At 38.0% G+C, this 24,028-nt stretch overlaps 1 protein-coding gene and 1 long non-coding RNA gene across 4 annotated transcripts in view; both read left to right on the plus strand.

Moving 5' to 3' along the window:
* The window catches only part of LOC129744449 (kelch-like protein 17), a 170,431-nt gene that overhangs the window by 117,310 nt on the left and 29,093 nt on the right, over positions 1-24,028 (plus strand). The gene's annotated exons all lie outside the window — the stretch shown is intronic.
* On the plus strand, positions 647-1,432 carry LOC129744452 (uncharacterized). Its single transcript, XR_008736916.1, has 3 exons — positions 647-856; positions 925-1,155; positions 1,216-1,432. It is a non-coding gene; the product is annotated as an uncharacterized LOC129744452 (long non-coding RNA).

The following is a 24,028-nucleotide window of genomic DNA, read 5'->3' on the forward strand; positions in this document are numbered from 1 at the left end:
CCTCATCGAAAAAGTATTAAAATTTTCTGTTAGTTTATTTTTTTTAAATTTTAGAACGCTGACAGGATTCACTAATTCGTCGAGCTCAAATGAAAAGCTTTTTATTCAATTATATTAAATCGAGAATAATGTGACATCTATTATTTATACTTGATATGGTTTTTATTAACATCTATTCTCAATTTATGTTACGTATAGGGTGGTTGAAGCAAAAAAAAACATTCAAATAATATCTCAAAAAGAAACTATTATCACACCCAATGTTACCCAAACATGTGTGAAAGAAATAACTGTTGGCTAAAATTTTCTCACCGTGAACTAAATCGGTCTGTCGTATATTTTGAAATCCTGTTCCAAATTTGCATGAATTTGGAACAAAGGCGTATAACTGTTGGGAATTTCGAAATCGATAACTGTGCTAAAACAGCAATATACGACACCGGTGCCAGCCGAAATGTTTTAGCGTGGTCGAAAACCGTGTTTTGCATCTACCGTTGGGACAGCCCTGAGGGTGATAGAAAAACGCAATGTTTTGCAACACCGAACCGAGTGATAGAGTCGGCGTTGCAATACAGTATTCGTGCATGACACGATTCGGTGCTGCCATCTTTCTTGTGTTGAAAACCTCAGTTGAGGGGAAAATAAAGCAAATTTAGCAATGTCAGGATTTAAACATAAAGTGGTATTTTCTTTTTAAAAAAATACTTTTATCACTTGATTGGATACTTATTGCAAAGAAGTAAATCAACTCTTTAAAACATACAACCACTTTTGTTCATGCCCTTGCCAATCGAATGGGCTATCATGCATTTTTAGGGGCAGAGATGCCAGATAGATGTGTGAATACATAAATTCGGTTTGTTTGTTTTGTTTAAGCGGTTTTCGGGAGAAGGAAAGTGTTTCATTTTTTTAAATTTGAAACAGGTATTCCGTCGGAATGTCCGGTGACAAGTTCGGAACGCCGCCTTTAATGGTTCCATCATCTTCAGAACACGGAACCCTCGCTGTTAATTTGACAAGTGTTAATTATATCAAACGCAGGCGTCGTATCGGGAGTAAAATTCAGCTTCCAATCAATTTTTCGGTCCCAGTGCATCCGGACAAATTGCAACTTATTCCAACGAAGAGACATCGGAAATTGAATGTTTGTATCAGGTAGGTGTTCTCAAAAGTCGGTAAATTATTTAAAATCAAAACCCATATCCCAAATTTCAGGTTGTGCTGCCGAAACGCACCAAGTTTGGCTTCCGATGGGTTGGATCTCTGATCGCTCTGTTCAAACACGGCCAGGAATGATTCTGCAATCGAAAATTTATATTCGAATAGTCCTTCAAATACCAAAATCACTTTCATGTGTGCTACATTGGTAGAACGTTACAATACCAGTACTATAGAATAACTATAATAACAACTGACTGATGATTTGAATACATTTTTCATGAGTTTTTTTTTATCTTAAGTGAACTGCAGAACAATCGTCCCATGCAACAGTTCCAAGCAGTAACATAGTTATGCTTTGAGACAAATTTGCAATGGTCATAAATTAGGCTAAATGACGTCTCGATCATGGCAAACCTAATACAGCTTCTCCAATTTATACGTTTTGTAATGAGAATTGATTACCTAAATCTTTTTTTTTAACCTTAAAAGAATAAGTTAAACAAAGTTAAAACAAAAATTTAGTTTTTAATTTTAAAAGCAAACTTATTTTTTTGAAGTTATTTGATTTTAATAAAAGTTTTTTTTATTTTTAATTTGAATGACGATTTCATGGAATTAGAAATGTGTCTGAAATACCTATACTTTCTATTCATCACTTATTTAATTATCACTTTGAAAATGAAAGTTTTTGGAAGAGATAAAAAAAACTTGATCAACTCGTGTTATCAAATGCACTCCAATACAAAACACCTAATTCTGCAGAATATAGTTTAATATTGGAATGCATAACTTAAACAATACTTATTCACACATATAAATAATAAAATTTTCATATTGACACTACTATTTCAAGTTAATGATCAAGTAAAATGAATTTGATTTCAATTTTCAAACGGTGAATTCAAAATTCAAAAAGTCAGTAAAATTACTGAAAAGCAAATTCTCTTGGCATCGCTGGTTGCTTTCGATTTTAACCTTCGTATTCTATCACACCGGTGGACGGCCAACATTTTTGGTCTATATTTCACGATAGAAAAATTCCCATCTGTGCTACAGACGTCAAAATTTCTATCACTTTTTCCCAACACCATTGGACTTGCTCTAAAAAATGCGTTTTTATAATTTTTCTATCATTGTCGCAACCATGTGTTATACCGTTTTTTCGCACTGGGTCGCGCCGCACCAACACACTCAACCACAGCGACGGTAGGTACCGCTGTATCACACCTTGTCCGCACGAAACGTCAGTGATAGGGGATAGAAAAAGAGTGAACTGAAGACTATCGACTGAAGAAACGTGTTCGCCCGAGAAGTCGATAAATATTACTAATTTATAATATAATAAAGTTAATAGTACGTTCTAGTTTGCAATAAGTGAAGCCTATTGCGGTTATTGTGAATCTTACATCTAATAGTACGGTGGTAATCCTTACAAACTAATAGTACGGATAGTAAGCGTAGGTTAGTAAATACATGCAATGTTGATATATGCAATCACAGTTTAGACTAGATAAGATTAAAATTTGATATTTGTGCTACAGCTGCTGTTCTGGAAACAAAAAGGAAAGTGTGCCTTAAGCGTCTAATATAAAAAATAAGTACCAAACACACAAGAAACAGGTAACAAAGGTGAAGTACAAAAAGTGTTAACCAAAAACCTAACCTAAAAACTTGTTACAGTATTCCCACATCCGATCCTGTAACGATACACTGAAGGGACACTAAACGTAAGTCTATCATATCTACAGTTAAAATAATCAATATTTACAAAAAATATTCATGTAAAAAACAACAACAATATGCACAACAAAAAAAAATAACGAAATACTTATATCATTTTATAATTATAATTTCTCTCGATAGGAATTTTTTAACGCTAGTTGTAATACACGTTATAAAATCGGAAAACCGTCTATCTTTTCGTTGCATCTTGCAACATTTTAAAAAATTCGTTTATGGTGATCGGGGAAGCTGGAATTATGGCGCCAAAGAAGCCAAGTGTGAGTTGTGGTGTGTGCCGGGATCCGGACGATAGTCGGATGGTTAGCTGCGACGATTGTGGATCGTGGTTCCATTTCAAGTGCGTGGGTGTGAATGAAGACATCGAGGAGGTAGATTGGAGTTGTTCAGCGTGCGTGGCAAAACGGACAGATCAAATCTCATCGGTCAACATCAATCCTGCAGGAAATGGAACGGGTCCAAAATTGACGGGCGAACAAGAGCAAGCTAAACAATTCAGCGAATTCCAGAAGAAGTTGGACCAGATGCAGGCAAAGTTTGAAGAACAGCAGCGTACGTACCAGGCGCTGCTTACAGAAAAGGATCGTCAGTTGGAGTCTGTGGTGACAGATCTCAAGATCCAGTTTGATCGTCGTATGGAAGCCAGAGAGAGAGAAATTCGCGAGGAGTTGAGCATTCCGACCGCTCCACCGTCTGCAAATTCGACGACTGTAGGAGGAACGAACAACCGGTCATCGAATGAAGTGAAAATGGCGATATAGAAAATGGAAAAGCAGCTCGCGGAGATGTCGAAGAAGCAGGATCAGCAAACGAGGACTCTTGAGGAGCGAATTCGGGCGATGGAAATCAACAGAAGTCGATCCAACGTATCCGATTCCGATCCCAACGAGCTCAGCCGAAGTCAACTGGCCGCGCGGCACGCAGTGACGAAAGAGCTGCCTACGTTTTCGGGCAATCCGGAAGAGTGGCCTCTTTTTATTTCGACGTACGAAAGCAGTACCAGGATGTGCGGTTTCAGCGACGAAGAAAACCTTCTTCGACTCCAGCGTAGCCTGAAGGGGAGAGCCCTCGAGACCGTTCGAAGCCGGTTACTGCATCCAGCGGGACTTGCAGGTGTCATTAGGACGTTAAAAACGCTGTACGGGCGGCCGGAAGTTATCGTCCACTCGCTAGTCTGCAAGATTCGGGAAATGCCATCGCCGAAGACGATGAAGTTAGGAACTCTGATCGATTTCGGTGTTGCAGTCCAGAACATGTGTGCGACGATCGTGGCAAGTGGACTAAACGAGCACTTGTGCAACGTGGCACTTCTTCAAGAGCTCGTCGAAAGACTACCATCAACCGTGAAGCTCGACTGGGCGAAACATCGTTCAACGTTACAGGCGGTGACACTCGATGACTTCAGCAAATGGTTGGAGATACTCGTGGAAGCGGCGTGCGTGGTAACGATTCCATCAACTATCAGTGCGTACGCTAGCAAGCCTGAGAAGCGCATACGGAAGGAAGAAGTTCATGTTCACTTCCAATCCAGCTCCAGTCAAGCGGCGGCAGGATCGACGGCCTCTACGACGTACCCCAGAAATACAACGAAGCCAGCAGCGTCGAAACAGTGTGTCATTTGCCAAGGAGGATGTAGCAGTGTGGGATCATGCAGGAAGTTTCAAGACCTGGATATCGGGGCAAGATGGGCAGCGCAGAAGCAGAACAAGTTGTGCCGTAAGTGTCTGGCGAAGCATTTCGGAGCGTGCGCAGTGAAGCAAGCTTGCGGAAGAAACGGCTGTTCATACATGCATCATGAGCTGCTACATGATGATTCCAGATACCAGCGAGCAGAAAATTCCTCAACGGTGAATTCCCAGGGCGCGGCAGAAACACCTGTCGAACAGTGCAACACTCACGTCAGTTACGCCAGCAAGATTCTCTTCCGCTACGTTCCAGTCATCCTACACGGACGAGGCAAGCTCGTTCGCACTGTCGCATTTTTGGACGAAGGCTCATCGGCGACGCTGATGGAGCACAGCTTACTAGACGAGTTGGAGCTGGACGGAGAGTCGTATCCGTTGTGCCTAGGCTGGACGGGAGATCATCAACGACAGGAGATGAAGTCCGTGATGTTACCTCTGGACATTTCCGGAACGCGCGGTGGAGAGAAATACCGACTGTCGAAAGTCCACACGGTGGAGAATCTGTCGCTACCGCAGCAGACGTTGGAGATGGCAAAGCTAGCATCCGAGTATGAGCACTTGGACGGCGTACCAGCGGATTCTTATCACAACGTTCGGCCGCGGATACTCATCGGTATAGATAACTGCCGTTTGGGTCAGGCGTTGGACAGCAGGGAAGGTGGCAAAGACGAACCGATTGCCGCTAGAACACACCTAGGATGGATAGTGTTCGGACCATGCTCTACGACATCTCATCCAACGACGAACTTCACAGCGCACCACAGTATTCACGTGTGTCCGTGCTGCGAGCAAAGTGACGCGGATCTTCATAACATGGTGAAAACGTACATGTCCCTAGACAGCACGGGAGTAATGAGTTCCGTTAAACCTCTCTTATCGAAGGACGACGAGCGAGCGGAGCAGTTGCTGAAATCGTTGACGCGTGTGAAGGGCAAGCGAATGGAAACCGGACTGCTTTGGCGGTGTGACGATGTTCGACTGCCGGACAGCAAACCGATGGCGATGAGACGGCTGATCTGTTTGGAGAAGCGAATGCAGCGGGACCCGGCGTTGGCTGAAGCGGTGAAGGAGAAGATTCGGGATTACGAACGAGCCGGGTACATCGAGAAGCTGACGAAGAACCAGTTAGCCGAGAAATTCGATCGGGTTTGGTATCTCCCAATCTTTCCGGTTGTCAACCCAAATAAACCGAAAAAGATGCGCTTGGTTTGGGACGCAGCAGCTAAAGTCTTAGGACTCTGCCTGAATTCATTTCTATTAACGGGACCTGATCATCTCACCTCTTTGGTCTTCGTTCTACAACGTTTCCGGGAGTTCCGTATAGCCATCACCGGCGACATTCGGGAGATGTTTCTGCAGATCTTGATGAACTGGCTCGATCAACAGTGCTTGAGATTCCTATGGCGGGACGGCGAGCAAGATCGCAGCCCAGACGTCTACGTTACGAAAGTGATGACCTTCGGAGCGACGTGTTCACCAAGTACTGCGCAGTACGTGAAGAACTACAACGCGGAGCGGTTCCAGGATGAGTTTCCACGAGCGGTAGAAGCAATCGTGAAGGAGCACTACGTCGACGATATGCTGTCAAGCGTAGAGACGGAAGAAGAGGCGATAAAGTTGGCGAAAGATGTCCGGCACGTCCACGCAGAAGCGGGCTTTGAGATCCGGAACTGGCTATCAAATTCGAATCGAGTGCTGCAGGAGTTGGATGCGAGTCCCGGGGAGAAGAGTTTGAATCTTTCGGGCGAGATGGCGACGGAGAAGGTTCTTGGCATGTGGTGGTGTACAGCGACTGATACGTTTACCTACAAAATTCCTCCGAGAGTCAACGCCGAGCTGCTGCAAGGTGACATCGTTCCAACGAAATGGCAGATCTTAAGCACGCTGATGACCATCTACGATCCGCTGGGACTACTGGCGCACTTCTTAATGTTCCTGAAGATACTGTTGCAGGAGATTTGGCGAAGTGTTGTAGGCTGGGACGAGTCCATCAAAAGTGAGCAGTTCGAGAAATGGCAGACCTGGTTGCGCGTCCTCCCGCAAGTGGAATCGGTCAGCGTGCCAAGGTGTTACCGATCGAAGACGAGCATAAGCGAGCGGAATTCGATTCAGCTGCATGTGTTTGTGGATGCGTCGGAGAACGGCTTCGCTGCAGTCGCCTATCTGCGGTTCGAAGAGGATGGAGAGGTTGAGTGTGCGCTCATCCGTGCGAAGACTAGAGTAGCTCCACTGCGATTCGTGTCGATTCCCAGACTAGAACTACAGGCAGCAGTCATCGGTGCCCGTCTAGCGAACGACGCCATGGAGACGCACAAGCTGAAGCCTACGCAAAGATTCTTCTGGACGGATTCACGCAACGTCCTCAGTTGGCTGAATTCCGATCACCGGAAATATCATCAGTTTGTTGCGGTACGGATCAGTGAAATGTTGGAGTTGACGGAATCATCGGAATGGAACTGGATTCCGACGAAGCTGAACGTCGCTGACGATGCAACAAAGTGGCAGAATCTCCCGGATCTTTCTCCTAGCAGTCGCTGGTTCCGTGCTCCGGAGTTCCTGTGGGGACCGAAAGAGGGATGGCCAGTCATCGAGTCCAAGTTCGATCATACCGCAGAGGAGATACGGGCGAATGTGCAGCACCATTCCGTCGAACGCGCTCTATTCCGGTGGGAAGATTTTTCGAGATGGAACCGTCTTCTGCGACACGTTGCCTTCATTCAACGATTTCCGTCGAATCTACGTCGGGGGCGGTCGAAGGAGCCCATCATTACTGGACCGCTAACGCAAGAGGAGCTGAGAAAAGCGGAGATGTTCATCCTCATATCGGTGCAAGATGCTGAGTTCGCCGAGGAGAAAGCTCTGCTGCAGAAGCCGAAGCCGGTGTCGTGGAAGAACGTGTTGCCGAAGCGTAGCTCGCTGTACAAGCTGAGTCCGTTCCTAGCCGAAGATGGTTTGCTGCGAATGAATGGTCGGATCGACGAATGTGCGCATGTGGAGGAATGCACGAAGCATCCGATACTGCTTCCGAAGCGACATCTGGTTACGGACCTTATCATAGCCAGCGTTCATCAAAAGTTCTGCCACATGAATCACCAGTCAACGCTCAACGAAATCCGCCGCAGATTCTACGTTCCGGCATTGAAATCGGTCTATAACCGTGTCCGTGACCGATGCCAGCACTGCAAGATTCTTCGAGCGAAACCAGAAGCCCCCGAGATGTCTGGCCTTTCGGTTGGACGCCTACAGCCATTTTGCCGTCCATTTTCCTACGTTGGTATCGACTACTTCGGACCGATGCACGTAGTTATCGGTAGGAGGACCGAGAAACGATGGGGTGTACTCATAACCTGTCTAACTGTGCGAGCAGTACACCTCGAAGTCGCACACAGCCTCACCACCGACTCATGCATTCTCGCCATACGAAACTTCATCGCCAGGAGAGGTGCCCCGGTTCAGATCATCAGCGATCGAGGCACCAACTTCATCGGAGCCAGCCGCGAACTGAAGGAAGCCCTGCAGCAAGTGAACCAGGATAAGTTGATGGAACACTTCGTCACCACTGCACAGTGGTGCAGAACATCAATCTAGCTGTACGAAATTAATAGCGCCCAGGGATGAAGAGATAGACATTTGATGTCTTCGACAACATTGTTTAGTTTTGCATGGAGCACATTCTAGTATCAAAATTTTTGTCGAGGGGTCCACCGATAGCGAGATAAAAATGCTAACTTTTTTGTTTTTCAAATTAGAGCTTTGATGTCTTCGACAAAGTTGTTTATCTGATCAAAATACATAAGTTTGTTGAATATGTCAAAGTCCTATCACATCACCCTCTGGAGTTACAGTAAAAGTAAAAAAAATCTCTTGAAAAAACAGTTTTTTGAACCTGACACGTTGTAGATTGGATAAAATGGTTCGCTGTCTTCAAAACAAAGTTGTTACAAGCCACGATCTACAATTTCTTCATACATTATGATGGGCATATTTTCATATGTGATGAAAGAAATTAGAGAAACATGAACTATCAAAGAACGAAAGAACATAAGCCGTAAATATCATGAAAATTTCGAAAAAGATACAACGGCTCACCGACAGGACTTGAACCTGCAATCTCCGCTTCGGTACAACGGCGCGTTAGCCAATTCCACCACGGTGAACGTGATGGAACCGGCGAACACGAGCAATCGAGCTCTGCCGATCAACTGATGGACCTTCTATCGAAACACCATGTATATCCCGCATGTGATCTTTACCTCTATTGATCTCTCTTGTTTCTCTAACCCCACCCATCGACTCGGGATTTTAGCCGAGCGAGCACATGGTCGATTGCTTCGGGTTTGCCGCAACTTACGGTCAGATGAAGAAGCAATCAGTGCCGCTCAAGGTTCCGAGCAGACCAGTTACACAGGGAGGTGTTGCTCTGTTGAAATCAATACTGATGTTATGAAATCGCTTGGTACATCTTTGTACCTGAAAATGATCACATTTTCATATGTGATGAAAGAAATTAGAGAAACATGAACTATCAAAATCTTTGATAGTTCATGTTTCTCTAATTTCTTTCATCACATATGAAAATGTGATCATTTTCAGGTACAAAGATGTACCAAGCGATTTCATAACATCAGTATTGATTTCAACAGAGCAACACCTCCCTGTGTAACTGGTCTGCTCGGAACCTTGAGCGGCACTGATTGCTTCTTCATCTGACCGTAAGCAGTGATGTCAACCTTCCAGATTTTGTCTGGATCTTCCAGACTTTTTGGACTTTTGCCAGACATTTTTTTAGGTTTCCAGACTTCCAGACTTTTGGCATTTCTTCCAGACAATTCCAGACTTTTGTGTTTGGATATAAATTGTTCTAAGATTCTATGAAAATTCAATTTTGTCATGGTGTAATATGGCAGGAAACAGGGTGGCCACCCATTCGGGAAATGCGGGAAAAAGACGGGATTTGGAATCCACCGGGAAAAATGCAGGAAAAAGCCGGGAATTTCTCCCGAAAAGTCGGGAATTTTTGGCTCGGTGGAAGTCTGTTCAATGAAGTTTGAACGAAAAAGGCGAAACAAGTAAAAATTGATTCACAGTTGATCATCAATCTCTTTCCGATTGGCTTCGACCGATTTCTACCAGGTCGAGATGGATCCTCTTACCGTGTTAGATCGGTTTTGACTATTTTTAACTTGCTTCATTGAACAACGGGAATAACCGTAACGAAATCGTTAATCCAGTATGCTCGTTATACTCACTCGAGAGATGTCGAGTCCTATTAAAACAAAAAAAAAAGGAAAACAATCTGTTATAGAAACTATTGCAAATCGGAAGCGAGAGGCGGCCGAGGAGGCGAAACAATTGAAGCTTCTATCCGACGCTCATAGAGAGGAAGCATGATGGACGACTCGGCCAACGGCCAAATACCGAATATTGACCTTTTAAATTATTCGGCCAAACGAATATTCGTTCGAATACTCCAGAGAGTTTTTAATTATAAAACCAAGAGCGATTATTTCATTTTCCTTATATTTGTTCCATTGTAATACCCCTCATGTTTTGAATCGATCATTTCCAATTAGATGATATTACCATATGATGTATTACGAGGTATTTTTCAGGTAGAGGATTCTCTGATATTCAAAATGTCTCAAAGAATTGAAAGGACATCAGATGACTTGTCGCTGCTAAGGCGTTGGTTACCAAAGATATTTGGATCATGTGAAATCTGGAACAAAACATGTCAAAGCAGGTGCTAAGCGGGAATTTCATGTTAACATGCGGGAAAAAGTCGGGAAAAATGCGGGAAATCCAAAATGGATTTCGAGTGGCCACCCTGAAGAAATGATTAGTAGAACCTATAAACTATGAATTCAATAAGGGTTCGAAACCTTGGCAAATGCTTTGAGGATGTATGTTAAATTGAGACTCAGACAGAGCACGTGACTGATATAGTGATAGAAAAATACTATTGTAACATTGAGATCTGGGGACCAAAAAAAGGTTGCCACCTTCAAAACTTAGATGTCCAGACATTTGCAGAAATTTCCAGACATTTTTTAAAAATCTTCCAGACTTTTCTGAAAAATAGTTGGCAACCCTGACCGTAAGTTGCGGCAAACCCGAAGCAATCGACCATGTGCTCGCTCGGCTAAAATCCCGAGTCGATGGCTGGGGTTAGAGAAACAAGAGAGATCAATAGAGGGAAAGATCACATGCGGGATATACATGGTGTTTCGATAGAAGGTCCATCAGTTGATCGGCAGAGCTCGATTGCTCGTGTTCGCCGGTTCCATCACGTTCACCGTGGTGGAATTGGCTAACGCGCCGTTGTACCGAAGCGGAGATTGCAGGTTCAAGTCCTGTAGGTGAGCCGTTGTATCTTTTTCGAAATTTTCATGATATTTACGGCTTATGTTCTTTCGTTCTTTGATAGTTCATGTTTCTCTAATTTCTTTCATCACATATGAAAATGTGATCATTTTCAGGTACAAAGATGTACCAAGCGATTTCATAACATCAGTATTGATTTCATTATGATGGGTTTAGAGGTTGCTGAAGCCCTGTAGAAAGCATTCAGAGTATTTTATTGGCAATTTTGGAAGGCTCGTCCATCAAAAAGTGCACATTTTCGCAACACCTTCTTTTTTGTGATTATTTTTGATATTAAGCGGAACCATTTCCATTTAAAATTAGCGGGGAAATCGGTGGAACTAGTAGAGATTTGAATGATTGAAAATACACTTTTTATATAAAAATTACCAATTTTACTTACAGAACAAACGTTGAAAATAATTAGTTTATTAATAAAGTGTTACAGTTTCCTTTTATTTATTTTGTTTTATTAAAAGACATTAAAATTCGATTTTTCAAATCATTACAACTCAAATAAAAAAATTAATGGAAATAATCTGTTAAATTTGGTATAGCACTAAAATATAAATTAATAGTAGAACCGGAGTTGCCAGTACACAGTAGTGCTCTACTAAATTTAAAAGATTAGTTCCATTAATTTTTTTTAAGTTCAAATGATTTGAAAAATCGAATTTAAATGTCTTTTGATAAAACAAAATATTTAAAATAAAACTGTAACATTTTATTAATAAATTAAATATTTTCAACGTTTTTTCTATAAGTAAAATTGGTAATTTTTATATAAAAAGTGTATTTTCTATCATTCAAATCTCTACTAGTTCCACCGATTTCCCCGCTAATTTCAAATGGAAACGGTTCCGCTTAACATAAAAAATAATCACAAAAAAGAAGGTGTTGCGAAAATGTGCACTTTTTGATGGCCGAGCCTTCCAAAATTGCCAATAAAATACACTAAATGCTTTCTATAGGGCTTCAGTAACCTCTAAACCCATCATAATGTATGAAGAAATTGTAGATCGTGGTTTGTAACAACTTTGTTTCGAAGACAGCGAACCATTTTATCCAATCTACAACGTGTCAGGTTCAAAAAACTGTTTTTTCAAGAGATTTTTTTTTACTTTTACTGTAACTCCAGAGGGTGATGTGATAGGACTTTGACATATTCAACAAACTTATGTATTTTGATCAGATAAACAACTTTGTCGAAGACATCAAAGCTCTAATTTGAAAAACAAACCTCGGCAAAAATTTTGATACTAGAATGTGCTCCATGCAAAACTAAACAATGTTGTCGAAGACATCAAATGTCTATCTCTTCATCCCTGGGCGCTATTAATTTCGTACAGCTAGATTGATGTTCTGCACCACTGTGCACTGATACGAAATGGACGTTCAACCCTCCGGCGTCACCACACTTCGGCGGAGCCTGGGAACGCCTAGTTCAGTCCGTGAAGAAATCCCTCAAGCACCTACAACTCACCCGCACACCCACAGACGAGATATTACGGAACACGCTTACGGAGATCGAGCTTACCGTTAATTCTCGACCACTAACCGAACTACCGCTAGACGACGAGCTATCGCAAGCGCTCACTCCGAATCACCTTTTGATCGGGTCGTCAGACGGTTCAAAGCCCCCGATCACATATGACGACAGCAGCTACGCTCTGAAGTACACCTGGAGAATGTCGCAGGTCTACGCCAACCGGTTCTGCCCACACTCACACGAAGGACAAAATGGTTTAACCGTGCCAAGCCGATTGAGGAAGGAGACATCGTTATCATCGTGGACGAGACACTGCCAAGGAACTGCTGGCCGAAAGGTCGGGTGGTACATGCAATCCGGTCCAAGGATGGACAGGTTCGTCGTGCACTGGTGCAGACTGCAACTGGAGTTCTTGAGAGACCAGCCGTGAAGATCGCGGTGTTGGACGTCGGTGCAAACGTGAGTACTTCGGAGCAGTAACCTCGAAGTACTGCGGGGGAGTGTCGCAACCATGTGTTATACCGTTTTTTCGCACTGGGTCGCGCCGCACCAACACACTCAACCACAGCGACGGTAGGTACCGCTGTATCACACCTTGTCCGCACGAAACGTCAGTGATAGGGGATAGAAAAAGAGTGAACTGAAGACTATCGACCAGTGCTGCAAATTATCTTCAAGCACGAATGATACTGACTGTGATTTTCTATCAGTGTAAAAAGCTTCATCTGAAATGAACGGAATAGAAAAGTCAACAAATATAAAAGCTTCTGATCGGCTCGGTCATCCTCGTGCCTACAGAAAGCTGTGTGAGTGTGTCTATCAGTCAGTAGAAAGCTCACTCGTAAACCCGAACTAACTTGTTTCACTCGAAAGCTACGAAAGCGTCTTTCGCTTAGGCATTTCTGTCACTCACTGTTTTTGATCAGTGACTGCAGCTTAAGCATTCAATCAGTGTCAGCGAAAGTTGCTGATAATTTCAGTAAGCATTTGTTTTTGCCATTTTTGCAAATTATGAATTGGGATTCAAAAAGAAAACGCGAATTGAAAATGACAAAATGACAAAATTATTACACAATGTGATAAATATGTTGAAAACATGTATAATTTTGACAAAAGTATGAGAAAAATCTGACAAATATGACTAAAATTTGACAATAAAATGACATCAATCAAACAATTATGTCATAAATATGACAAAAAATTGACAATAAAATGACAAAACATAACAAAAATAAGACAAAAATCCGACAAATGAGACAAAAATGAGACAAATGTGATAAAAATATGAAAAATTACACAAAAATGAAGCAAATTATTTACAATACAATGACAAAACATGACAACAAAATTATAAAATTATGACAAAGTCTGACAAAAACGACATAAATTTAACAATAAAATGATTAAACTTAGAGAAAACTTTGTCAAAAACATGTGTTATGTGATGAAAATAAGACAACATTATGACATAAATCTTATTATTAAAACAAAATTATCACAAAAAATTGACAATAAAATTATATATGTGGTTAAAAAATGACAACAATCTGGAAGATACCACATTTGTAATATTTAATCATTTTGTCAAATTCTTACATAGTTTGACGACATAGTCGTATTTTTGTTCTTTTGATATCAAATTTTCAAATATATAAATTTGTCTGACTTCACAATTTCATGTCATGATTTTGTCAATTTATTGACATATTTTCACCACGCTTGTCATAATTTTGTTATATTTGTCATATTTTTGTCAATTGTTTACGACATTTGTCATTTTTTTTGCCACGATTTTGTCTTTTTTGTCATATTTTTGTTTAAATATTGTCACATTTTAATCAGATTTGTCATATTTTCGACAGAGTTGTGTTAGTAAATATTTTTCCATTGTATTGTAAATTTCATTCCTATTTGTCAGATTTTTTTTTGTCATAATTTTGTCATACTTTTACCACATTTGTCATGTTTTGTCATTTTATTGCCAACTTTTTGTCATAATTTTGTCCCCCACATTCGTCTACACGCTCCCTCACCAGCGTTCGTCTCGCCAACCCGAACACTCATTTCTAAACCTTCCCACCTCTTCACACCATTTGAAACAGACGTATTTTTTATCAGAATCCTTTAAAAATAGCGATCTCAGCAGTAATTCTGAAATTTACGCATGTCTAGCGAGTCGAACAATCTTTGTCACCATTCAACTAAACTTAATGATAATAGAAGGAAGCTTTTTTCCTTTTCAGCAATGTTCGCTTGAAACTGAAAATGAAGATTGGATAACCTCATGAACCTGCAAAGAGCCTGAATGTATACTAAGCACCGATGTTGCCGATTGGTGAATGAGTGTGCAGAGAGCTTTCAGAACTGAGCTTTCTGTTCATTCTCGTATGAATCTAGTTGGAATTGAACTGACCGATACACTGCAATAAAGTCAGCTGATAATTTCTCACTGACACTGAAAATTTGCAGCACTGCTATCGACTGAAGAAACGTGTTCGCCCGAGAAGTCGATAAATATTACTAATTTATAATATAATAAAGTTAATAGTACGTTCTAGTTTGCAATAAGTGAAGCCTATTGCGGTTATTGTGAATCTTACATCTAATAGTACGGTGGTAATCCTTACAAACTAATAGTACGGATAGTAAGCGTAGGTTAGTAAATACATGCAATGTTGATATATGCAATCACAGTTTAGACTAGATAAGATTAAAATTTGATATTTGTGCTACAGCTGCTGTTCTGGAAACAAAAAGGAAAGTGTGCCTTAAGCGTCTAATATAAAAAATGAGTACCAAACACACAAGAAACAGGTAACAAAGGTGAAGTACAAAAAGTGTTAACCAAAAACCTAACCTAAAAACTTGTTACAGTATTCCCACATCCGATCCTGTAACGATACACTGAAGGGACACTAAACGTAAGTCTATCATATCTACAGTTAAAATAATCAATATTTACAAAAAATATTCATGTAAAAAACAACAACAAAATGCACAACAAAAAAAATAACGAAATACTTATATCATTTTATAATTATAATTTCTCTCGATAGGAATTTTTTAACGCTAGTTGTAATACACGTTATAAAATCGGAAAACCGTCTATCTTTTCGTTGCATCTTGCAACAATCATAAAGTCACTAATATCAACAATACTGTGTATCATACGAAAAAAACAGTTTTCAGATGATCGATAGAAAATTTATTCACCTTCAATATGCAAAAGAGGGATTTCAAATTACTGTTATGCCGTCCGAGATATTTTGATCTAAGTACAAGAACTTTTTTGATTTTTACAAAATTTCATATTTGGAGCATAACTCAAAAACGGTTCTACTGAGATTTTTTTGAATTTCATTTTCGGATTCAGCGCCCGATTTTACATTAAAAATATTGGTCAGTCAATCAAGTTCACGATTTGTTTTTAAATTTTGTAAAATAGTGTTATTAATAAAACACCATTACTAGCTTACAAAACTTATAGGAGTTTTTTTCATTCTAATATAAGCAACTCTTATCTGGACATTACCAGTTTTAACCAGAATAAGCCGGCAAATGATTCCGCTGATAAGCATTCGAATTATAAACCGTTGAACCAAATTTAGAAATCTAATCTTTACGTTAAGTAGTATACGCCAATCATTGACACGCTATACTTGCCATTTTATTTGGGTCTCTTTTGTCGGTAATAATTTGACAATCATGCATCGATAAACATTTATGACTGATAACTGGTAATCGGAAGGACCGATGATGACTGATTTCAGTTTTTTTTTGTTTTGAGAATAATACTTTAAGGGTAGCCCACATAGACCCGTACGAAGGATTGTTTATGGTGGGGAGGGGGGGGGGGGGGGGGGGGGTTATTCAGATTTAGCTGGGATTTAGCTGGGAATAATTACAAAACCAAAAATTCACAATAAAAAATGAAATTTATTTCTTAAACCATTTTCTTACTCAAGCTCAAGACCATCCACAAATTTGAAAAACAAAAAACAATAAACTTTACTAGTACGATTCCAAATTAATCAGAATCAAAATTTTAAATCAATGGTATTCCCGATAAGTTATTAATGAATAATTCAAAATAATGATTCTTATTCTGAACTATATATATATATATTTAGTCAATATTTTTGAAATGCAGTAAACGAATGCGAATTTAAAAAATATAAAGCTTTGTGCATAAGAATCAGTGCAAAGAAAAAAAAATAACAACAGATTTGGAAAGAAATCAAAAACGAATCTCAGAACAAACTTCAGAACAGGTTAGTAATTAATCATGGTTAAAAGATGTTAAACAAAATGAGAATAATTGTTAGTTATTAATCGTATTAATGTACATTTCTTTCCTTCACCTTGAATTGAACGGTTCATTGAAAAATTCCTCTGTTTTATCTTAAATTTGAAAAAATATTTTAAACACATTATGAAATGTAAATTTTCTATAAGGAAAAAAATCCTTTTCAACTCATAATTTATTTATCTCAATTTATTCATTTACATGGTTTTCCATGTTGAACTTAAAAAAATTTATTTAAAAACACATGATGATTGAATTGAATTTGATGAACAAGAAAATATTTTATGTTATTTAAAAAGTGCCAATGATCAAAGTCAAAGATATTTCTTTTATATTTAAATTCATTTTTTTGTTTCGATTATAGTCGTTTTAACATCTTTAAGGCATTCGCGACTTTATATCAACGGTGCAGTTGGCGAATCGTTATTGAAAAACTTATCTGGTACAACTGTGTTCGATGTTTGCTCTTGGGCTCGAACTTGCGGACATCGGCTCAGGAGACAACAGACTTGCCAACTGAGCTATATCACAAGCCCCTCTATATTCAAATTCTTCCAGTTTTCAGAATGAAAATCTATTCCATGAAGATAACTTAACTATGTAACAAACAATGAAAATAAGGGAAACCTTCATAAATTTTTATGCGCAATTCTAATTTAAAATTTCAAGCTCTGAAAATGTTGTCGCCGTCAATTGAAATATAGGTTCCCGGAAAGAATAAAAGATAGAAACTGTGCTTTTGTAAAAAAAAAAAAAGAAAGAAAAAGATGTTTGCAAAACACAAAAAAAATAAGAGTAGAAAAACGAAGGCAAACTTATTCAAAGTATTTCAAAAATTTAATTAGCTTCCCTAAAAAACTGCGTAAATTTTATTGAAAATTAATTTACCAGCCTTATCGATTAAAGTTATGTTGTTTTAGTAAGAACATTTCAAGATTATGAAAATAAAAATTCGTTCCATGAGGATCACATTGATGACTAGGACGGACATGTGATGAAAATGCTTCTATCTAATTCTACTCGTTCGTTTTCAATATTTATTCATTTTTCCCAACTTTCTATTCGCCTGCAGTTTTCATAATCTTGAAATGTGAATTTAACTGCGAATTTAACTTCCCCTGATATGGTCGATAAATTATATAAACAAAAATATTAGATAAAAAAATGAATCAGTTTTGAGTTGAATCAATCAATCATATCTGATTAATACTAACATACATATCTACATGAGAAAAAAAAACTGATTCTGAAATTGTTTATATTATATTTTATTCAATTTAGGAAAAATATTTTGATAGTGTTGATGATGATGGTGATGCATGATATAAAAAGTAAAAGTCTAATGTTTTTTTTTTTTCATTATTTGGAAAGACAAGTAGGTTTTTGACATAACTAAAGAAATTTAAAACAATTATTTCAAATAAAAAATTTGTTTTAGTCTGCAATGATTTAATTTTTGTTTTTTTTTTTCAAAATAGATACCGTAAATTCAATCAAGTTAGGTTTGGTTGTCATTCATAAACCAATGATTTTTGTTCATACACAAATATTCTGAAACAACCTGAGGTGTTTATAATCATCACTTTGTTTAAATGAGTAAAAAGTTTAAAGTTTTAAAAATAAAAAAAAAATTGCGGAAATTTTGGACTTCCGACTTTTTGAAATGAAAGCTTATTTTGTGCTTCCCTTTCAACCAAATTTCATCAATGTTTTCGAAAGCCTTTTTGTTGTATGAGTGAAGCCCGGTGTTCTATTGTCGCATAGAACTTTACGCTCAGCTGACGTCATTCTGTCAGTGGCCTTATATTCAGAATAGCCAACGATTCTGTTATCTGTCAATTGAGCATTGTTGGTAAAGATCTATTGCACATTGCTGGTGGCCAAGAATCGGATCATCGAAACGGCAAACAATTGGTACGGCGGCCAAGTACTTTGTGCAGTGAGTACTTTGCATGCATTTTGCTCACATTAATGAAAGTTCGCAAGGTCGATTTGTCTTTTTTAGTCCCTACGGAGTTCTCCTCGGTCGAGATAGTTGATGGTGGTTAATGTTCCGTTCGATTTTATTCTGGGCTTTGACTACCCTGGACTGATCTCCAAAAACGGAAACTTAGTTGAAAACGTTTCCATTCTATTGTATGTCTATTTGAACCGAAACCCGGTAACGGGGTTCAGTTTCATTAATGGCATGACTAATGATGAACGTGTCCTTTTCGGCGTCGTCTTAGATTTTTTTAATCTAAACAATATCCCGTCACAGTCAAAAAGACGGCGATGAACTGAAGGCGACTATGATTATTCCGACGCTTCATTTGACTGGAGGTTGAGGCGAGATTGTTTGCTTGGTTACTCATTTGAAGGCGTCTGTTATGAATGCGACTGCTTTAATTTTTTCACAGTCACAGTTTTATGACTGATGACGGTGAAGATTTTACGCTCTGGTTATAATATTAATATGGGTGGAATGAAAAATCATAGGAGAGAAAAATTAAAAGGCATTACCTGATTAGAAAAAATGTCAATGGAAAGAATGCAGAAAAAAATTCTGAATCATTACGAGGTGTATGTGAACGGCTAACTGAACTGAACCAAAGCTGTTCGCATAATTCGGGAAAATTTGACCTATAGTTTGTTGGCATTCCCATGGAAGATAAGTATCCTTGATGATTTCTGTTTTATTGATGGTGTGGTAAGTAATTATGATGATCAATGTTGTAGATAATTAAATGTATAATAGCTTAACTCTATTCAAGGGGATTAGTGGGGGGTTGGATAGGACATCAAACGAACGAAAGACTGAAATACAATGGATTGTGGATCCAAGCCAGCCGGAGTATCTCGGCAAATTTGGAATTATGCGAAAGATACTACGGTACCTTTTCATAACTCTAAATTTGTTCGAACAGTTGGAAGAGAGTTTGGTGAGTCAAACCTATCCCAAACCAGTGATAACGGACCCCTTGGTTGTGCTGCAATTATTGTTGATGAGTTAAGCATGAACAATATTTGAATGTGCGATCGAGACTTCCCGTACCGCCTCGGGTCGAAAGACCTATCAGCCACTGGTGGGTTCAACTACATACATACATTTTCAAAAGTTTCAGGGCATCAAATGCTCTTAAGCTTTGCACCTCAGAAAAATGTTAATTTTGTGGCCTTGTGTAATTTATCAAAACTCTTTTGAATGTGGAGAGGAAGAGCAAGAAACACAAAATAAATTTGAGGCTCAAATTAGTTTCTTGAAGGAAATTACGTAGTTGCATAAAATTTGTATTGATATAAACGATTTTTGTTCATAAAAAAAGTGATTAGTAATAAAGTTATGGAGGAACTTGCTTAGATACACACTATAACTAATTTTAAAGATGAGGTAGAGTTTTTGTGTATTTGAGTTTCAATACAAAAGGTTTATAAAATTGCAAATTGAAGTTGACAATTAAAAAATAGTTTCAATTCGTGAACGTGATTTAGTGTCGAAGAATGTAATGTTTTAGGACTTAATTCCGCCGGAGGCGAGCCAATATTCTGGCATGTTCATAACACCTATTTATAAATACCTTTTGAGATCAAGTAATGTCTTGTTACTAAAGTAAATTAATTTTTTAACTGAAAATTTTACTTGGTAAAAATCTCCATTAGGGGGGGGGGTGGTTTAAACCCCTAAACACAGTCCTGAGACTATCTTCTGCACCATGCGACATATTTTCATTTGTTCCAACGCATCAGAACTAGGACCCTTTGAAAAATACTGTGATATTTTGAAGCAGGCACTCAGTGAGCATCTCAAATGACGAAAATGTGGGTTTCTGGATAGGAGAAGCTGATTTCAGATGTTTTCCAAAATCATTTGAGTAGAGTCGGGCCAAGTCTTCGATTATACAAATATGGTGTTCAATAGGAATACAGTAATTATATCAAAAGATAATAAATGGTTTAAATTTTACTGTCTGCCACGCTTATTTGCTACTCCAGATTTACTTACGAAATGTACGCATGCTGGAGCCTATTCCGTCACATTCACCGTGGTGTAATAAGCTAACGCGCCGTTGTACGGAAGCGGAAATTGCGAGTTCCAGTCTCCTCCATGAGCCGTTGAATCTTCTTCGAAAGATTCTCATGTTTCTCTCATACTTTCCATCACCATTGAAAATGTGATAATTTTTTGAGATTTAAGGTCTTAATTTTTCCACTGTGCGATGCTCTTTAATATTACAGTGTTGACAGATTTGTTGCGCCCAAAGGCCATAAGTCATAAAAAGTCAAAAAACGGACATTTTCAATGAGAAAGTCTGTATAGAATAAATGGCTAAAAACCCTATAAAATTTAAGTAAGAACAAAGGAACAGTGGGAGGAGCTAGGGAATTTCAGGAAGATAAAATTTCATTTGTTTTTGAGGCCAAAAATATTGAATGTTTATAACTTTTGCCCCTAAATGTTTGCAGCAACATTTTCCATCTTTTAAGTATAATTGGTTTTGAAAGTAAACGTTGAAAAATTCAGTTGAGTCCAAACAAAAAATTACTGTTATTGATGTATTAAGCCATTTGTACTAATTGGCATTATAACAATAATTTTGAAGATGTGAAGATACGTTAAAACCATAGTGATCAAAGTTACCCCGAAACATGAAATCTGGTTTTGTAACAAACATTTAGTTATAGCCACTAATGTCGTTTGAGCATTCTGCTATCAATGATCATGTATTATACTCCCTACCTCAGTAAGTATTTTAAAACTTTTTATTCTTTCAAAAAAGCAACCCCTTCCAAAATATTCGAAAATGAATTAATAAAGTAATCAATGTTCTCCCAGTTTACGGTACTTACTTTAGAACCATATAAAGTTAAAAATTATTGATCTACTTCTATACTCTTTCTTGACGTTTCTTGCGTAAATAAACAAATTATTTGGATACAGAGAAACTCATCTTACTTAGACACATTAGGGTAACGGACCAATTTTGGACCGCTTTGGGAAGTGGCTAGGTTATTTTCTGAAATAAAAAAGTACCTGTTACAATTTTTGACTGCTTTATCCGTTCATTACAAAGATCAAGGCTTTTTCTATCGAAACATATCGTTGTTTGTTGCAATGCAACAAGATTTAAGCCCAAATACTCGTTTCTTCGATAATTACTGTGGTCGGTATTTTGGACCACCAGGTTTCTATTTTGGACCACCCTTTGGACCTATTTTGGACCACCCTTAAACTAAATAAAATTTTTTTTTTCTAAATTTTGCTATATTGACGCTAGTGATTGATGCGCAATTATACGTATAATTCAGTTAATCTTTTTCTTTCTTATTCTTGTAGTCAAGTTTTTTTTGTTTACATTAATTCATTCCTGAACTAACTTTCTTAAATTTTTCCCCAGCCCCTATTTAGGTACACTTGTTTGAATATTTCCTACTCCAACAATCTATATTATTCTACAACTTTTTCTGCTTTAAAAAAGTAATTTTCGATAAGAAAAGAGTAAAAACAAAAAAACTCTCCCGTGATAAAGTGTGTTTTAAATGTTTTTAAAATTTCGACCGCACACTGCAATCTCAACGAAATTTATTCTGTAGTGTTAAATACTGGTCAGTAATCTTAAAAATCAATTCTTAGAAAGCAAATCTCCTTCCGGCGATCCAATGAAAAGTTAAGAAAGTCTGACATCTTCAACTTCGCAACATCAATTGATGCATTTTGACTTCCAGAACCTTAGTGGATTCGGTTTAGCTTCAGTTCTGTAGAATACATGGATTCAAAAAAGATAAAAATGTGCGAGAATTATGCAATCTTTTAAAGCTAGTTTTTTTCGCTGAAAATTTCACAAAAGTTCATTTTTATCTTCGAAACAACTTTTGTTATACAAAAAAAATTATCGTGATCGTAATTTCTTCAACAATTATATTTTCGAAAATTGCATAACCCCAGGGGCTGAAAAAGAAGATTTTTGGTACTTTTCGCTTGAAATATTTACACATTTAAACCATTTTTTCCTTACTTTTGAATCATGTTTAATCCATCTCATAGCTGTTATTGAATATATTATCTGTTAAAATTGTTCTAATATTAACTGAGATATTTCAACTCTTACAAATATTAAACTTAATTAGGTTCACATTTATTTTCCGATTTCCTGTCGTTTTTTCACAACCCCTACTTTAGAAGGGGTTTTTGTTTTGTTTCGTCTACCTAACCAAGTTTTTAATTCTTGAAAACCAACCCTGTATGGTTGTAACTTTTAGACAAAACTTTCAATAATTTTTCATGAAGCATCACAAATATTGAATTAATAAAAATTGGAAAATTTCCAGTTTTTTTAAGCTGTAGCTTTTGAAAACTGCCTATCAAACAGTTGCCATTAATGTAGATTGTAGGATTAATGTTGTTTGAAGCAAAGTGCTTAGAAAGTAAGTTAAAACAATGATTGGCTTGGTTTTATGCCGATTGAAGTGAACTTCGTCTAAAGGCGGGTTTGGACTTTAGCGAGTTGATTTAATAAAAAAATGCCAAAATCTCAAAAATTTATTTATTATAAGCGATTGAAATAGTGTGCATTATTTTTTTCATATAATGTACAACGTACAACGTTTTATTACGTTCATGAACATTTAACAGCCGGTTTAATACACAGGTTATGTTGGGTGGTCCAAAATAAGTCTTTGAGGAATTACGTAGGACCTATTTTCGACATGGGTCAAATTACTATGAAAACAAGTTTTTTTGGTCCTTCGAGCTTGCAAACTTGTTTTCAAGTGTTTAATCATAACTGTGAACATGTTTGATGTTGTTAAATTCATCACAGATAGGCAGAAAACTTCTTGGAAGTTGACTCTAATAATGGCACGTCCTCCTGAAATGGACTTGATTTGGAAAAACAGCGAAAAATCAAAACTTTATTTTCAATTTTCTATTCCTTATCAGCATATTTAAATGGAATCTTAGATATGATTGGAATCATAAAAAGTAGTTTCAAGTTTCAACTATATTTGTTCACAAGTTTCATGTGAGGAAAATTGGAAAAAAGCTGCAAGGATATCCGAAATATGTACCTGGTCCAAAATAAGTCCGTTACCCTACTACGTTCAAATCTACTTTGGGTTGGGGTTGCAAATCTACTCAAAAAAGTCAAATAGAGAGATCCTTCGTACATATTTATATTTGTTTAGTTAGTTACTTGTTTACTAAATTGTAAGTCCTTCTTCATTCAACAAAGTCACTTTAACTAATGCTAACTAAAAGTCTAAATTTGAAAAAAGGAAACTTCAAATTTTCAATAACTTTAAATCGAT

The sequence above is a fragment of the Uranotaenia lowii genome, chromosome 2 (assembly GCF_029784155.1).
Source record: "Uranotaenia lowii strain MFRU-FL chromosome 2, ASM2978415v1, whole genome shotgun sequence".
NCBI lineage: Eukaryota > Metazoa > Arthropoda > Insecta > Diptera > Culicidae > Uranotaenia > Uranotaenia lowii.